The following is a 19,886-nucleotide window of genomic DNA, read 5'->3' as shown; positions in this document are numbered from 1 at the left end:
AGCTCTAAAAGTCGTACGAAGACAATTTTGATGTAGAATTTTAAATATAATAGTTAGAGTAAAATGACCGGGTTTTTCATGGTTTTTCATGGCGACTTAGTTAAAAAACAACTTTGTGGGAGATATTTATTCTTTAGGCAAAAACTGTCTTCAACAAAGTTGTTACATATAATAGAGCGCTCATTTTTATGTTATCAAAAATAGGGTGACCAAAATTATCGATGAATTAAAAAATCTAACTTTCTTATCTTTATAGATAGAGATAAACATAGTTTGACGATGTTGGAGCCCTAGTTATTTCAAACAACTTCGTAGAACAAAGCTTCTTTCTATCTTTTAATATAATCGATTTAGCGCTTTTTTCCTAAGTTGCATTAGGGTGACCATGAAAAAGCGGGGTTTTCTGCTCTAACTTTTATATTTCGAATTCTACATCAAAGCTGTCTTGATACGAGTTTCAGAGCTTATCAAAACCAATATTTTGCGGTGTCAATATTCTAATCCTACTCATGATTTCGTTTTTAATTTACTCAAACACGAAAAATAATATAGGTTTGAAAATCACACATTATGTAGAGTGAACTCTGCTCTTTCAAATGCCGCCAATAAACTTTGTTTATGTTTACCCCAGAAAGAATGGCGGGCGATTGAAGAAAGCGTATTTTTTGGGAAGAAATATCAATAACTTCGAGTAAAGTTTAGATATTGACAAGTGGTCGAAAATGTTTGTATCAGTATTTTCTAAAAGTCTTTCGAAGACAGTTTGTATGTAGAATTTGAAATATAAAAGTTAGAGCAAAAAACAGTTTTTTAATGGTGACCCTAACTTAACATAGAAAAAAGACGCTATATCGGTTATTTCAAGAGATACAAAAAATCTTTGTTCTACAAAGATGTCTCAAATAACTGGGACTATAACAGTGTCGAACTATGTTTACCTCTATCTATAGAGATAAGAAAGTTAGATTATTTATTTCATCGAAAATACCCTATTTTTGGCAACATGAAAATGAGCGCTCTATCATATGTAAAAACTTTGTCGAAGACAGTTTTTGTCTAGAGAATAACTGTCGAGCTCTATTTGCTAATTTCCACTTAAATTCATCTCCTGGACCATTGTGCAATGGATGCTCCAGGTTGCAGGCTGGATACTGATTTCCAAAGATGTAGGAAATGCGTAGGACGACAGGCGGGAATAACGTGGTATTCCTGAATATTCCTGGTATTCATAGACATTCGATGATGTGATTCTCTAAAATAGGCTTCAGAGCTTAACTGCAACACTGAAGAAATTCGAGTAAATTAGTTCGCTAAGTTGCTGGTTGCTGCGAAGCTAAGGCTTCGAGAATGCTGCTCCAAGAGTTCCTTCTGTTTTTCCAGCAGACATATGACCTTAGATTGGCGCTTGAATTCATCCACCAGCCCGTGACGCACTAGTTTACTTCTTTGTCGACTGGATATTACAAAAAGAGATTGAAGATGTCGCTTCCTCAAAAGTATCCGTCAACGAATGTTTCCCAAACCAAACCCCAAAGTTTTGACGTAGAACTACGTCTTTGATTACTGTACCAGGATGTAATTTCAAAGTCACGAGAGAGTGAAGCTTGGAGTACAAGGTTTTGAACGTTGATACCTCGTTACCGGCTGAACGGAGTGGTATGATAATCAATTCATTCGAAAGACAAAATGCCCAAGAGGAATATGATTGTTCATGATTGACCCGAAAATTAACAAGTTTAAATAACTCAAAAACAGCTTTGAAAACAAGTTATTTAAATCGCACAAATCCGTATCGGAAATTCATTAAATTGTATTGTAATGTGAGATTAAGTTCACGCTCACACGCCTATGCATTGCTATGCTATTCTCTTCCAATTCCATTTCGTTTTTGTAGCCGAACTGAAAAGAGCATTTAGTTATCATCGAGGTATCGATGATAATTCGATACCGATAGGTGTCATTGACTATGGATATGATAGTGAAGAATACGAAATGTTTGATATGGTGTACTGGATATTACTCCACCATTACGAATTTACGAATCGATCGCACTTTTCAATTGTTGGCGGTATTATTTTCGCTGTGTGATTCCGAGGAGGAATCCATTCTTTCTCAAGCATTAATAATCAACGATGATTCCAATGATTCCAATTGTCGGGGCTTGGGGAGGGGGTATTATTTGCGATGGGTATTTCCGAGGAAGAATCGATTCCTCCTTTAAGCGTTAATAATTATTTCCCGGCTAAACGAAGCGATATGTTCATAACTTTTTTCGAAAGATGAAATGCCTAAGGATTATATGCTTGTTACTTATTGATTGCTAAGCCAAAGTTAGTCCTACGTCTACCTTGTGGTTATATCACACATATAACTCACTTCTAGTTCTTGGATTGCAGAAACATCAGAGCTGGAACGGATCAATTACATAAACTGTCGTGAAACCTTAGCTAATCTCAATTAAACTAAGAAAGGTCGGCACGGGCTTTACGAGTAGTCAGAGTAGTTCACATGTTGTTGAGGAAATTCAATGAAAATGGCATCTGTACTTTATCGAAATCAGGGGTTTTTGATGGTCGATATTGGTGTCGATGTTGGTTTCCCAGAGGTCAACATAAATGAAAACTGATTTCGGAGATCGACGAGGTCTAAAAATAGACTCCTATTAATTAACACAAATTCTTTAAACCTTCAAGATACCGTAGAAGTTGTGTTACGTGAACCAACTTGTTATAAGAATGACTAATATTTTAGTAGAAAGTAATATTGTTGTAATTTGTATTAATAATAATTTATTCAACTTGATATTTACTGAATTTTATGCCTATTTATTGATAAGAAAATAGTGTCACGTCTACTCACTTCCCCAACCACAAAGTTTTTGAATGGGTAAGTATTTTGTATGAATAAAGATAAAGATAATTTTTTTGAAGAAATTTAACTATGGGGATCGATGGTATCATTTCATTCTGAAAAATGAGTCTATTGTCCAATATATTTTGAGAATCCCTGATCTAGATGCTCACCCTAATGTTGGATGAAGTCGTCCGCCCGAACTGAATCAGCTACGTGCAGTGGACATTCTACCTTATAAGTAGAAAACGGCGTACGATCGCGATGGCAAGGAACTTATCGATCAAAACATACGTAACAGGTCAACTAAGCAAAGCATTTTTTCACGAATAAAGACCAACTCATAACCAGCAACACCTTTAATTTTTTTTGTTTTATTCGATTAAGCAGATTGGATTGATCATGAACGCCAATTCACGGTGAAAACGGAATGAATTGTATGCAAGGTTATATACACTTCATTTCGTTTTCACCATGAAGAGACATTCGTGATCAGTGATTTATCAAGAATTCAACGCTATAAAAATTAAAAATTTTAAAAAATTAATCAATTAATTTTTCATCATATTCTTATTGGTTAATTTCTCACTTTTACAACCCAATTCATAGTAAGAAATAAAAATCGCCTATCTGTATGCTATTATAACACCACAGTATAGCTCCATCGACACAAACCATGAAGGGTTTCAGGATTCATAAAAATTCATATCTACCGAATGAACGATATTGACAGAACTTTTGTATGATATTTTTCCACCACTTTCAGGCAAAAGAGATTTTCATTTACATAGAGTACTAAGCTCAATGTCGCCAACGCGAATGGCTTAGTTTCATGCATTTGAGAGATTTCGAGCCATTCCGTCTATGGGATTGTCAGCACCCAACGTGATATGAAATACAGTGATACAAACTCGAAATCGTACGCCACTATGCAGATCTCTTTTCGTTTCTTTTGAAAGCTGAAGCGAAGCTTTCGAAACATTTTTATTTAGATAAAGTCATAGTGTCAAATGAGAGTGGAAAGGCTTACTATCTGTTATCAGAATAATGGTTTTTTATTTCTATAAAAATAGTGAATGTATGAAAATTAACTTAACCCTTTAGAAGACCGTGGCAACTATATTGCCACCAACAAAAAAATTGTTTTCGCTACTTTTGAAATATTATTTCAATTTTTTTTAATATATATTTTATTATCTCAATATTAAACTTCTAAAGGTAATTGGCAATACTCCAAATTTTATGGCTGCTAAAAATGTACGGTATTAATTTGGGAATCATTTTTATGTAACAAAGCCGCGATTTAAGAGTGCAGTGATAAGTTTTTCACCGTAAGCGTTCTATTTAGGATTTACTATGTAAGATGCAGTTTTTTCAATGATAAAAATGATTTATTTGATGAAAAATTCAAATTTACACACCTTTTCTTTGTAAGTCTATATAAAAATCGTTTTTCCCTGCACCGGAAACAAATGTTTAGACTTTCGCATAACCAACAAGGCAGCGTCAAACAGTGTTTTTGGGGTTAACGGGCAGTGTCAACTATATAGCCACCAATTTTTTCAACTATTTCAATAGCTTATTTTTTATCAAAGGTGAATATGTTTTCTTCCCCATGTAAGGATAATGTTCTCTGTAGTTGTAGTCGATTCGTTGTCTTGTTTCTACGGTCTCGAAAAGGGTTAAACTGATATTCGTACGGTGGATGAAATTTCAACCCGATTTCGGTTGAAATGATCAATTTCAGAATTTCATCATTAGTATGGTAACTCTTTTTCATTACAACTGTCTTTAGCTGCGGAAGGATTATTCTCCCATTCAATCATCAAGTGATTTTTAAATCGTTATTTCTAGCAATTCGATGGTTTCTAACTTACCTACCAAGATTACTTCCTTATTTTTATTTTTTTTTTTTTTACTGGAATTGGCGTCGGGAGATTGTGGAGGATTATCAATAACTTTTAAGCAATTGCAACCATGTGCGAACTGTATGTGCCCTGTTCTTTTGGTCTTGGCAAAACTTAAATCCTCGATTCAATCCTACTTCGTTGACACTTTGCTTCATATTTTCGCTATATACACCATCGATGAAAACTAAATTGCTAATACATGCACCCTCATACCATTCCTCTACTACCACCATGTTTAAACGTTGGTTTTAGATTTTTATGTTTAATCCATCTTCGTCCATACAAAACGACAACCATCGGAGCCAAAGATGTTAAATTTGGACTCATCTACAACAATAACATCTTCCCAGTAAGACATTGATGTGTTTCATGCTGTTTGGAAAAATCGAATTGATGGAATCGAAAACGGAATTGCCGATTTTGACGCAGAATTACGTCTTTCGGGAACATATTGGGTGTACAAATTTAGAAAATGGAATGGAAAAAAATGGAAATGAGTTGAACACAGAAAGTATATATATATATTAGGCTGTCAAAAAAGTCCTGCGGTATTTTTTTTTTTGAATTTTCATTTGTTCATAAAATTAGTTACAATCATCTGTTTTAAATCAAATATGCGCCGTTTTGTTCGATGACTTGTTCCCAACGAGATGCCAACTTCATAATACCCCTGTTATAGAAGCTCGCTTCATTATTGGCAAAAAACTCGGATAGCCAATTTTCACAGGCCTCTTTTGTGGCCAACTTCTGACTACCTAGCTCGTTCGCTATGGACAAAAAAAGGTGGTAGTCACTTGGTGCAAGGTCCGGACTATACGGCGGATGCAAAAGAACCTCCCATCCGAGCTCCCGGAGCTTCTGGCGCGTCACCAAAGAAGTGTGTGGCCTGGCGTTGTCCTGATGGAAGACAATGCGGCCTCTCTTTATCAAAGATGGCCTCTTCTTCATGAGTGCTACCTTCAAGCTGTCCAGTTGTTGACAGTACAGGTCCGAATTGAGCGTTTGGCCATAGGGAAGCAGCTCATAATAGATTATTCCTTGACAATCCCACCAAACACACAGCAGAACCTTCCTGGCTGTTAATGAGGGCTTGGGCACCGTCTGAGCCGCTTCAGCGGGCTTCGACCACGACCGTTTGCGCTTCACGTTGTCGTAAGTGACCCACTTTTACTCGCCAGTCACCATCCGCTTCAGAAACGGGTCGATTTTGTTGCGATTCAGCAGCGATTCACATGCGTCGATACGGTCAAAGATGTTTTTTTTTGCGTCAACGTGTGTGGCACCCATACATCGAGCTTCTTTGTGAATCCAAGCTTCTTCAAATGGTTAATAACGGTTTGATGACTTATCCCCATCTCTTGGCCGATGCTACGGCTGCTACAATGCCGGTCTTTCTCGGCTAATTCAGCGATTTTGTCGCAATTTTCGACGACAGGCGTTCCGGAGCGTGGCGCATCTTCGACGACCTCTACACCAGAACGAAAACGTTGAAACCATCGTTGTGCGGTGGAAATGGAAACTGTATCGGGTCCATAAACTGCACAAATTTTATTGGCAGCTTGAGATGCATTTTTGCCTTTGTCATAGTAGTACTGTAAAATATGTCGGATTTTCTCTTTATTTTGCTCCATATTTGCGACACTATAACTCACGAACGAGTTAACAAAACAAAACACTGTCAAGGATAGCGCGCAAAAATACCTTTCCAACAAGCTATAGTATGACTCGATACAATGAATGCAACTAGAACTACGCGCTTACAACGACACCTCGCGGAAATACCGCAGGACTTTTTTGACAGCCTAATATAAAAATGGAATGTTGTCTGTCTGTCTTTCTGTCTTTCTGTCTGTCTGATTCTTATGAACTCGAAAACTACTGAACCGATCGATATGAAAATTGATATGTAGGGGTTTTTTGGGTCGGGGAAGGTTCTTATGATAGTTCTTATGATAAGGGAGGGACTGCCATACAAATGAAACACAAATTCTTGCATTATTCGAGAATTAATTAAGCAAACGAATCCAAATTTGGCATGTGAAGGTTTTAGGGGATAACAAACGTTTCTATGGTGAGCAGACACTCCTCCCACCTCTCGAAGGGGGGCTGCCGTACAAATGAAACACAAATTTCTGCATGACTCGAAAACTATTCAATAAAATGAAGCCAAATTTAGCATATGAAGGTTTGGAATGGAATCAAACCTGGCATATAGACGTTTTAAGGATCGATGAACGATTCTGTGGAGGTTCGACACTCCTCCTCCCCTCTCTAAGGGAAGGCTGCCTTACAAATGAAACACAAATTTCTGCTAAGTAATCAAGCAAATTAAACCAATTTCGGTATATGGAGGTTGTAGGGGGCAATACACGTTTCCATGATGGTTTGACACTCCTCCCCCCTCCCTAAGGGGGGCTGCATTACTCGAGAATCAATCACTCAAACGGAACCAAATTTGGGATGTGAGGGTTTTTGGGTACGAGAAATGTTTCTATGATGGTATGACACCCCTCCCTCTTTTGGAATGGAGGGGGGGGGTCCAAAAAAATGAAAACACACATTTCAATCAAACATATTCCAACCAAACATGACAATTGAAAATTTTCGAAAACTCTGAAGAAAATGGGAAAATTTGCGAAAGTTCAATTCCCATATGTTCTACAATTTCATAGTGACAAGTGTTGTTAGTCCATTTAATGTTTGCGCTAACGAAATTGATCTTTGTTTGAAAGTGGAAATTGATTTTAATGTGATTAAACTCACTCCTACAGCTTCTTCTATCTATATAAATAAAAATGTATCGCCAAATGTGTTGATAAGAGCAAAACTCGAGGAAGGAATCGTCCGATTTAGGGCTGTCTTATTCTATCATATTTTCTGTATCAAACATTTATTCCATGTAACAAAGAAACATGTAATAGGCAAGTGGTAGGAAAATCTTGAACGAGAATTGTGTCTGAAAATAATCCCCTAATAGTACTATTATAATGATGAGAGTTGGTAGAAGTACTAGGAATTTCATAGTAAAAGGTAATTTTAAAGGGTAGATTAGATGATCAATCAATGAACAGTTCTGCGATTAGACCCACGAACGTGCGCTTAGTAAGAAAACGTGAATCTGATAACGAAAAATTAATTTTAGGCGTGACGAATTTTGCCGGGTCAGCTAGTACATTATAGAAGAAAACTCCCTTTTCAATTTCGAATGTGTTTGCTCGAGCATCCTGAGGAAAAATATGGAGCAAAATGTCAACAAAATGGGATTAAATCTAGGATTCAATTTGTATCAAGATAATGATCCATAAAGCTCCCTAAAGTTCACACTTGTTTACATTAAAATTTGCTCAAAAGTTATTGATACTCCTCCACAATCTCTCGACATCAATTACAATAAAAAAAAAATATGAGAAAAGTCTGAGCAGGAAATTTAGAAACCACCAGTTTTTTTTAAACTAACGATTTTAACCCTTTCAGGACCATAATATGTATTAGGTGTACCGGTAAGTTTCTTCGGTTTTAAAACAGTTGGCGTAACTTGATTATTATGCCAGTGTATAAAATTTCCAGACATTCGTTGGAAAGCTAATGTCGTTGCGCTATATGTCAAAAAGTTGATGCGGGTGGGTAATGTCGGGGACCTAACCGGAGTGAAGTAGTGACTATACAAAGGGGACAGCCTTTGTTAAATTTTTTTTAAATATATTGTTTTATTTTCTTCTCCTGCGTCCTATCTACCTGGAAAATGTATTAGTTTACTGTATACTCTTTATGAACATATTGGTGATTCTGGAAAGAACCTTTGGTGTTGTGTTTTTGCGTTTTTTATGATGGCCCACCACCAACCCCCACACATGGAATACATCCTATATGGTGATACGTTAGCTATTTGCCTAACGATACATAACTCCCGCAATGAAATCCGATTTTCACTCACGCGTCATTAATAATCATCTACAATTTACGTCTCGGCTGCTAATAAATTTCTAATTTATTACTAATAATAATTCACACAGCTTACCGATTGAAATATCTATGTAAATAAAATCTATATAAATAAGAATGGAAGGTCAAATGTAAAAAAAATAAATTGTGAAGGGCCAATTAGAAGATCAACCAATGGAGAGTTCTGCGATTGAACCCACGACCATTATTACAACATATAAATTATACGAAACGAAATGGATTATTGAGAATTCCCTCAAATATGTTAATTCCATTAATAGGACTAGCAGAATTACATACATCGCTAACTCGATATATTATTTAGAGATGAATCAAAACATAATGTAAATATATGGTAACGAAAAAACTTCTCATTGAGATAAAAATGTGAACTATCAAAGAAAATAAACGTCAGAAATTGCTTATATATTCATCTCAACTCCAAACACTTTCTTTTTTTTGACGTGGGACTACGTCTAACCGGAGTATATGGGGGTAATATGAAAACTGAACACGCAGGAAAAAATGCAAGATTTCGAGTGCTTATAACTCGAACATTTTCTACTGGATCGGAAAGATGTTTGCATCAATTGATAGGGAATATTTCTACGCATCTATCACAATTAACAAAATGTTATTTTTCATTAGTAAAATAATTGAATAACTGTAAAATGTTAAGCGTTATCTGAACGCCCTAGCTGCCTCGTTTTGATTGGCCCGCTTTACGGTTTCCCCAACACAGACTTCAAAACCAAGCAGCGTTGGAGAAATCGACATTGCAAATACATGAAAGTAGGGGAAGCATTTGTTCCCACCGAAATGTGTTTCCCTAACACAGACTTCAAATCCAACGAGCGTGGGGAAGTTGGCATTGCAAATACATGCAAGTTGGGGCATTTTTGCTCCAACTGAAATGTGTTTCCTTAACACAGACTTCAAATCCAAGAAGCTTGGGAAAATTGGCATTGCAAATTCATGCAAATCGGGGGCATTTTTGTTCCGACTAAAAAATGTTTCCTCAACACAGGCTTCAGAACCAAGTTGTCTAGGGAAATTGGGATTGCAAGTTCATGCAGGTCGGGAGTATTTTTGTTCCGACTGAAATCTGTTTACCTATAAAGACTTCTAAACCAAGGTGTCTGGGGAAATCGGCATTGCAATTACATGCAAACTGTGGATACTTTTGTACTCGCTTGCCTTCGTGTAGACTAGAGTGCGTTTCCCTAACACGGTCTCACAACGCAAATATATTGAATTCAATTGAATTCGGAAATTGTTTCATTCAATCAAAAGTTTAATAAATACAAACAAATTATTACTAAGCTAAGGTTGTCCCACGTCAACATTGCGGTTATATCATAGATATAATCCACCCATTTTTTTTACTGTGATGATCCCAAAGGCCCTTTCATTTTTTTTTGGGTCCTACCTCCACCCCATACGCTTCTTTTGGAGTGGGAGGGACTGATTATCTCGTAGATAATTAGTTTTTCAATGTTATATTACTTGATGTCATCGGATTTTTTCTGGTACTATATTTCTCGTTGCGTCTACTCCCGCGTATGGCCATCACTCTAAGTCCATCACATCTAGTCAATTATGAAATGTACATTCTGTAGTCATTATATAATTATCATTTTGTTCTCATTCGCTGACATTCATGTCAGTGGTCAATAAATTTTTTTAACGAAGTCAATTGTTGTCCTTTTGAATTGTGCGATATTTGTCATTTCTTTAGCGTCTTGAGGTAATGTGTTGTAAATTTGTAGTCCACGATAGAAAAGTGATCGTTGTGTCGTTGTTTTTGTAAGATATGGTAATCTAAAGTCAGCTGCTCTCCTAGTGTTATGAGAGTGCACGTCTCTTCCATATTCGACATCTTTCATCAAATAATCAGGTAGTAATCCGAGTTTCATTTTATGAATAAAAATCAGGCAATTTCGGACAGTCCTTTGTCGTACGGACAACCATTAAAGCATATCCAACATCGAAACACTTGGTGTGTACCTACTACATCTAAGAACCACTCTCATTATCTTATTTTGTAAACGTTGCAGTCTTTGTAGTTGCGTATCTGAAGCATGTAGCAATACTGTAGCACAATAATCAAAATGTGGCATTATAACAGATCGTACATACGTTACCTTAGATTCGAATGTTAGATACCTGTTTATCCGGCAAAGCACACCATATTTAACAGCCACCTTTTTTATAACGTAGTCAACATGTTCAATGAGCGTTAGCTTCTCGTCGACTTGCACACCTAGATATTTAACAATTTTTACTCGTTCAATCATTATACCATCCATGAACATAGGTGGATGTCCGTCTTTCTTCCAACTTCCGATTATCATCCAGTACGTCTTGGAAAGATTCAGACAAAGTCTCTTCATTTTCAAAATCCAAGAACACAGCTACCGTGTATTTTCCATTTTCTATATTAGACTTCCATTTGCGTAATATTAAGTTTATCGCAGTCTCAGTAGAATGATTCTTTCGGAAGCCTGATTGTTCTGGAATCAAAATGCCTTTTCTGTTGATGAATTCCAGCAACTGCTTCTTCACACACAGCTCTAAATTTTTTTCTTGCAGTCTCAACATATTTATGGGTCTGTGTAGCTTTGCATCAGTAGTGTTTGTCACTTTCGGGATAAGTATTACTATCGATTCTTTCCACGGATCTGGGACTACACCGCATCGAAGACTTTCATTTACGATTTTCAACAACATACCATTCATAACTAACGACGCGTCTCTAAACACTTGGGTTGACACATTTCCAATTCCTGATGTACGTTTCAAAGTCTTTATTAATTCGTTGAGTTCATCATTTGTAACCAATGAGAAATTCCTCAAATGCGGATCGTCTTCAACTGACACTGACACTAACGCTGACAAATGACACACATTCGACACCAACACTGTCTGACATGGAGGAATGCTTTCATGTATTTCAATCACGCTATCAACAAAATACTCATTCAATCGATTTGCAATTTCTTGTCCGTCTTTTATTTCTATGTCATCAAAGTTCATTATATTCGGTTTCGTCGTCTTGGAATTCAGTAGTTTTTTAATTGTTTCCATAATTTTCTTCCGTCATATTTATTTATTTCCAATTCTTCTTGAAACATTGTATTTTTTGCCTCTCTCAGCGCCATCGAATATAGATTTCTAGCAGCAACATAATTATTCCAGTTTCGCGTTGTTCTATCTTGCCTATGCTTACCACACAATCTATCACGGCGACACTTTAGATTAGCCAGATGATTGGAATACCAGCTGTATACTGGATGTGTTGTAGCGATTTTGATATCTATTAGTTGCGATACACTTTTGTCTAAGATTTCATCAAATGATCTCGCTTCACCATGAATATCGCTTCCGACTGTAGAGGAAATAGACAAACTTTGTCTTAATGAATTGCTAAGACTCGCCTGATTATAACGAACCCATGATATAACCGAAACATGCTCATTTTGAGTGTCTGGAACAAAATTGCTACCTGGCTTAACACAAATAGTCTCATGATCTGAAATTTTATAATCATGTAAAACATTTGCCACGCAGTTTTCATGATTAGAAAAAACTAAATCAATCTTTGTGCTACTTAGTTGGGTTACTCGGGTGTCTTGTACAACGTACTGCTTCAAACCGCACACATCTGCCACTCGTCTCAACTCACGACTCCCGTACATACTGTTATAATTTATATTGAAATCACCACAAATTATATTTTCGATACCATCATTCATCGCATCTGAAAGCCATTCATGCTCAAGTAATCTCAAGAATTCGTTATCACTGAAACTAGGAGAATGATACACGCCGCCAACAAGTAACTTCTGATTTCCTGCTCTAATTTTTATTGCAAGGAACCAGTTTCCATTTTTCTTATCGTTTTTAACTAACTCTACCAAATGTCCATTTTTCACATATATGGAAACACCACCAGTATGTTTCGAATGTGATATGCAATTAATCATCTGGTATCCAAGAAGAGAGTATAAACATAGATTAACATCATCAGTCAAATGTGTTCCAACAATTACCACCGCTAAAGGTTTTATGTCATATATGCTGAGATAAATGTCAAAATGTCAACTGATGATCTGATGATCAGCATCAAACTTCTTCTTTCGATTGTTCTTGTCACAATTGATACATTTTTCATACTTTGCTTTACAATCTTTTGACTTATGATATTCAGCACAATACGGACAACTTTCTAGCACGGATGATTTAGAGCGATAGAGATTATGACCATTTTTAACTTTTTCATATTTTCACCTGAACAATAAAACGTAGGCTTTTCTGTTCAGCCAACAGCGAAAAAGCACTTGGTGGCAAGCATATCACATTATATATTTATCGCGTAGTATCGTAATATTACCAATACTTCAGAATTGTGCAAATCTTAACTATTACAGATATTCATAAGTTAATTTGCTGCTGCACTTGTGTGGTTCACTTATGGTTACCTTATTCAGTAGATATAAACGGCCATACATCGAATGCTACATTGAACGGCATGCCACACTTTATACCTAACGATAAAGGTTAAGAAATACACGATTTGACACACTGACGCTGTCACGAAACTTTTAGTGGAGGGTAATGTATGTTTCAGCCTGCCAGAAGAAACTATGGTATGGCGTGCTGAAAAACACCCACCTGCATTATATGCAATCAAAAGCCCAGCTTTATCACTCCTTAAACGACGATAAGCTGCTTCGACATCCGCGGCGACGCTTCCACCGATTTTAATACGCCTCGATTGACGATTTGGCTCCTCTTCTCATTTCATCAGAAATTCCTCCCTCTTCCTTTTGCTGTATCGCATAGCATAAATAATTTGCAAATGCTTCGACATCGAGTGCTCAATCTGCAATCAGCAATATGCGTCTTCCCTGCTTGGTGTGCAGCAATAGAATGAGACCAAGCAACACCATCGCTTTCTTTATAAAGTCATACTAGCTGACCCGGCAAACTTTGTCCAGCCCAAAATTTGTTTTTAGTTATCAACACCTCCAAGCATTCACGTTTTCTTACTAAGCGCAAGTTCATGAATCCAATCGCAGAACTGTACGTTGATTGATCTTCTAATCAACCCCGTTGAATTTACCTTTTACTAAAAAAATTCCTAGTACTTCTACCAAAACTCATCATTATAATACCAGATTATATTCAGACACAATTCTCGTTCAAGATTTTCCAACCACTTGCAAATAATATGTTTCTCCGTTACATGGAATAAATGTTTTATACAGAAAATATGATAGAATAAAGTCAGACCCCTTCTCTCTTCTCCCCTTAGAGAGGGCCCACATTTTACCATCGTAAAAACATTTATTGCACTCTAAACACTTCTCACGCTAAATTTGGTTTCGTTTGCTTGATTAATTTCCGAGTAATGCAGAAATTTGTGTTTCATTTGTATGGTAGCCCCTTAGAGAGGGCGGAGGGGTCTCACAAACTATCCCGGCCCCAAAAACCCCTACATACCAATTTTCATGTTGATCTGTTCAATAGTTTCAATATATATATATATATATATATATATATATATATATATATATATATATATATATATATATATATATATATATATATATATATATTATCAATTAATATAATTGTATAGATATAGATAAATAATTAAGTAAATAAATAAATCAAAGAACTGATGTCATTTCAAAAAAAGATTGTGTGTCCTTTTGATACGGTTCGTAAAGCTTGGTACTATCTCGTTAAATTTATGCCTGACAATTATTTTTAAAAAAATCCACAATCGAAACGAAACGAATCGAAATGAATGTTATGTCTGTAGAATAAACAAAATCGTTTGACTTGAAAATTGATAAATTCCTAAATAAATCCTGAAAAAGTTGACATCATCATAATAAAAATCGCTCAATCATTCGTATATTACTGTATCTGAAAAGAAAAAAGGGACCTCACTTCACGATAAATGATAAATTCTTATAATGTTGTAAACCTGGCTCAACAAAACAATGAGCATAAACTTGGCCAAAATACACCTTACCTTGGAGATGCCGGGTATCGATCCCGGTGCCTCTCACATGCTAAGCGAGCGCTCTACCATTTGAGCTACACCCCCTGTCTTAGAGCAATTTTACTACGTAATCACACTGAGTTCTGTAGCCACAATCATGGGTAAATGCAGCACATACTTAGCGGTCAAACAACTGTATAACCAAAACTGGTTCAATTTTTACATGTACATCACGCCCTACAGCTTGTTCCAATGTCATGCAGCAAAGAAACTCAAAGAAGTGAAAGGTTGGCAAATCATGTATCCAGACCAGTGCACCACTTGTGCTACTACCAAATAGTATACTAGTACCCAGGGGGTGTAGCTCAAATGGTAGAGCGCTCGCTTAGCATGTGAGAGGCACCGGGATCGATACCCGGCATCTCCAGAGAGATTCTTTTAGACTCTCCATATTCCTAAGTCCTTGAAATGTTTATATAATGATCCTTAATCCAGAGCGATACTTTCCTGTCCCCCGTAGACCGACCAACATCACCTTTTCGACTAAAATCCTCATCCTAAAATGCATCGTTTTATATTAATTCAGTAACGGAAACACGCCGCTCATGCTCAATGATTACGAAACCGCATTCAAATGCATTTATTGGCGAGCCCACATCTCCTGTGTCCATCCCTCTCACATGTAGAGCCGTCCATTCCCCAACCCTTAGTTGCTGCCAATTCTTGTTTTAAACATCACCCATTAGCATAATTTGGCGGAACCCATTTATACAGGTCTCACTAAACTAGCAATGAGCACAATACCGTCGTCACCAATGTATATACCGTTTCCTTGCCTTGACGTGTACGACTTATGCAAAAATTAGCTCACTTTAATCACGACTGGTGGTGGCTTTCAAAATCCCTACCGAGAGACAAACTATTCGCGGCATCAGAGTGATGTCGGCGGCTGCAACTCGACTGGGTGACATCGACACTTATCAGCAGAGAGAAACAAACAACGAACTTCGCAACATCGAGACGAGACTGCGCCTGAGATTTAGGAGACGAGAACATTGCTCGCGCCCACCCAGTTCTGTTTACTTCTGCTGACTGACGACAGCATCGGATCAAATTAAAAGCAATCCGTAAATTGAATAAAAATGAAACCATTTACTTAGAAGAGCGGTGGGCAATCATTCGATTATAGAGCCGCGAGAAGTGTTGTTCGTTTGAAAGGGTGCTTTTTAAAATAGTGCGCGCGCTGATTGAGATGATGATGATGGCACAAGATCATCCCTCAATCAGTCCTGCCACTCTAGGATGGATCGGTGATTGAAAGTGAGAGGATGAATGAATTAACGTTCGATGGCTGGTTCTCGTATGTAGTTGTTCAGAGTGGGATGATTTAGAATGACAATATTTACTTGGCTATTGACATTCAGGGAACGATGCAGTCGTGGTGGAATTGGTATAATATCACTTTTTAACATCACACAAACGTATTACAATTCAATGATTTTTTTTCTGGTAGGGAAACCACCTCGAGTACGACCTCCCGGATCCCGGGTCATATAATTAACACTTCATCATAATGATAATATTTTTTAGAATGACTGATGAAGACCGATGAAAGAGAGCAATCAAAACAGTACAGAAGAAGCTGTTGGTACACAGTTTCATTCAAATCGCGTCATCAGAGTACGCATCATAAAAGTCCGTTGATATTCCCCATTAGCTGATTACACGTTAGAGAGTTATCAAGCGATCAAGATCAAGGTCAATGAAATATAAGAGTCTAAAAGGATATTTTCCTGGAGATGCCGGGTATCGATCCCGGTGCCTCTCACATGCTAAGCGAGCGCTCTACCATTTGAGCTACACCCCCTGGTTATTAGTAGATTGTTTGATAGGAGTTCCAATGCAACACTATTCAGCTCAGTGTTGCATTGGAACACGACTTGTTTTGTTTAGGCATTGCGCAGCGCAGGAAAGATTAAACCTTTCACTTTTTCGATTAACTTTGCATTAACCATGCATCGAATCAAGCCGTAGCACGTGACACACATATCAAATTTGAGCTAGTTTGGGTCTTACATTAGTTTGACCGCTAAGTATGTGCTGCGTTTATCCATGATTGTGGCCGTAAAGCTCAAAAATATGAACAAGGCAGGGGGTGTAGCTCAAATGGTAGAGCGCTCGCTTAGCATGTGAGAGGCACCGGGATCGATACCCGGCATCTCCAAATTATATTTTGATAAACAATTGTTTAAAAATGTAAAAGGCTGTATCAAGGAAAGGAATTGTCCAAAATTATACATTTTCGAAGAATGTAACTTGTATCATGAATAAAAGAAACATAAAAAATCAATGAAATCAACAACCAATAGGTATAATGTTATGAAATAAATATTAAATAAAATTAAATGAATAATCAAACTGTTTATCAACATTTCTTTCTGCATCCTATTTATAACGAATATAATAATAGATTAAATTTCAATTTATATATAATATAAATAATATACTAGTAAATGAATTCAAAAAGAAAAGACAACCTTAGCACAATGTAAAGAAAACACAAACCGTATAATGAACGCACTTAAAAAAACAATAAAAAATGGGTGGGTTATATCTATGATATAACCGCAAAGTTGACGTGGGATTACCTTAGCTTAGTAATCCTTTGTTTGTATTGAATAATTTTTTGATGGAATGAAACAATTCCCGAAGAATTGAATTCAATATATTTGCTTTGTAAGTAAAAAGATTGTATGATGCCATGTAAGGTCAATTGATGCATTGTGATAGATATTTTTTTCGTTAGAAGTAAATTTAATGACAGTCCTTTTACGGTTGGTATGATGCCTAGGACAAAATATGTGAACTGAAGAATTACCACACGATTATTTTATTTTACGTTTCCTTCTGAAGTTTGCATCTCTCAAGTGTACGTACTTCTCGAACCGCAAATTTGCTTGATTTGACAATTGACCGATTTTGACATGTACATCGAACGCATATTGTTTAATCAATAGGCGTTATCGCAGTAAATGGTTAACAACATTTTGCTTAATCATCAAATGGTATGCGTAGAAATTCAGTGAGCAGAAGTAATTTTTTTTTTTTTATAAATTCGTTTATTTTTACAGGCTCAGTTGCATAAGTTTAAAGGAGCCGAAATCCTAAATATATTTTTAACACTATATATATGAACAATTTTCTTAAATCTATGGTTAGTAATGTGGGAAACCGATTACTCGCGGTGAACTCGAGATTAGAAGGGTGACATATTTTTCTCAGGAAAAGGATGGGGTATAAGGAAATTATTACAATGTTGATAATCACACACACTCAATTCTTAAATCTATTCGTACATCTATTGTGAATTTACATTTCATTCTCCTGTTTATAGCAAGCGGACCAATTACTCATAAAGGAAGAAATGGAGGGTATAAGGATATAAGGATAATCACACACGAACATCGATAGATTTAAGGAAAACATATATTTGGGACATGTAATCAAGGTCTAACCGAGCCAACACATCTCTCACCGGCACATTGGGCTGCCTTCCTCTAGCCCGAAGGGAGTTCTCTAAATTCGATCTGGCAACAAGATACACCTCACACGACCAAACAACGTGTTCGATGTCGTGGTAGCCTCGGCCACAAACGCAGATATTGCTGCCGGCCAGATTGAAACGAAAGAGTAGCGCGTCTAACGAACAGTGATTGGACATGAGTCGGGAGAAGGTGCGAATAAAGTCCCGACTCAAGTCCAGACTTTTGAACCATGGTTTGAGGCTAACCTTAGGGATAATCGAGTGAAGCCACCGGCCCAATTCACCTTCGTTCCATTTGCGTTGCCAGTTAGCGATGGTATTTTTACGGACTAAAGAGTAAAATTCATTGAAGGCGATTTGACGCTGATAAATATCGCCTTCAATCGCACCTACCTTTGCTAATGAGTCAGCCCTCTCATTACCCGGAATTGAGCAATGAGAAGGGACCCACACAAAGGTAATGTCATAACAGCGTCTGGATAAAGCACTCAAATTTTCTCGTATTCTCTCAAGGAAGTACGGCGAGTGCTTTTCCGGCCTCACTGAACGGATAGCTTCGACAGAGCTAAGACTATCCGTTACAATGTAATAGTGTTCAACAGGTCGTGAGGCGACGCTGTCCAGCGCCCAATGAATTGCTGCCAATTCAGCAATATACACTGAGCAAGGATTCTGAAGACTGTGTGAGGTGCTAAAAAATACGTTGAACACTCCAAATCCTGTGGACTCGTTTATAGTGGACCCATCAGTAAAGTACATATTATCACAATTGATACCCCCATACTTTTCATCGAAGATCGTTGGAGCGATCCTCGATCGTTGGTAATCTGAATATCCATGGATATCTTGCTTCATGGACAGATCAAAATGCACAGAGGAATTGATGTAGTCAGAGAAACAAACACGGTTGGGAATATACGAAGAAGGATCAACCTGCATGGAGATGAATTCATGATATGAACTCATGAATCCGGAGTGAAAATTTAGCTCGATCATCTGCTCAAAATTTCCGATCACCAATGGGTTCATGACCTTACACCGGATGAAGAACCGAAGAGATAATAAATTGAAGCGATCTTTTAGTGGGAGTAGGCCTGCCAAAACCTCGAGACTCATGGGCATACATCCCAACGCAATACGGAGACAAAGGTACTGAATTCGCTCGAGTTTAATGAGGTGTGTTTTGGCAGCTGATTGAAAGCAGAAACTGCCATACTCCATCACTGAGAGAATAGTTGTTCGATACAACATTATAAGATCTTCGGGATGGGCTCCCCACCAGGTGCCGGTAATTGTACGGAGAAAGTTTATTCTTTGTTGACATTTTTTACTCAGATACCTAATATGGGCCCCCCAAGTACATTTGGAGTCGAACCAAACCCCAAGATACTTGAATGACATAGCATGAGTGATCGGTTTACCCAAAAGTTGAAGCTTTGGTTTTGCTGGTCTATGCTTCCTAGAAAAAACCACCATCTCTGTTTTCTCCGTGGAGAATTCGATCCCTAGCCCAATGGCCCAGGTTGAAAAATTGTTCAAAGTATCTTGTAAGGGTCCTTGCAGGTCGGATTCGTTTGATCCTACGACAGACACCACTCCATCATCTGCAAGTTGTCTTAGGCTG

At 37.3% G+C, this 19,886-nt stretch overlaps 4 non-coding genes across 4 annotated transcripts; 2 read left to right on the top strand and 2 right to left on the bottom strand.

Annotated features, from left to right (window-relative positions):
* Positions 1 to 14,750: 14,750 nt before the first annotated feature.
* Positions 14,751 to 14,823, bottom strand: Trnaa-agc (transfer RNA alanine (anticodon AGC)). The gene has a single exon. It is a non-coding gene; the product is annotated as a tRNA-Ala (tRNA).
* A 249-nt stretch (positions 14,824 to 15,072) lies between these two features.
* Trnaa-agc (transfer RNA alanine (anticodon AGC)) lies at positions 15,073 to 15,145 on the top strand. Its single transcript has one exon. It is a non-coding gene; the product is annotated as a tRNA-Ala (tRNA).
* Positions 15,146 to 16,512: 1,367 nt separating this feature from the next.
* On the bottom strand, positions 16,513 to 16,585 carry Trnaa-agc (transfer RNA alanine (anticodon AGC)). Its single transcript has one exon. It is a non-coding gene; the product is annotated as a tRNA-Ala (tRNA).
* Positions 16,586 to 16,869: 284 nt separating this feature from the next.
* On the top strand, positions 16,870 to 16,942 carry Trnaa-agc (transfer RNA alanine (anticodon AGC)). Its single transcript has one exon. It is a non-coding gene; the product is annotated as a tRNA-Ala (tRNA).
* The last annotated feature ends 2,944 nt before the right edge of the window (positions 16,943 to 19,886 follow it).

This window comes from Toxorhynchites rutilus, chromosome 2, assembly GCF_029784135.1.
Source record: "Toxorhynchites rutilus septentrionalis strain SRP chromosome 2, ASM2978413v1, whole genome shotgun sequence".
NCBI lineage: Eukaryota > Metazoa > Arthropoda > Insecta > Diptera > Culicidae > Toxorhynchites > Toxorhynchites rutilus.
This window is presented reverse-complemented; position numbering and strand designations above follow the sequence as displayed.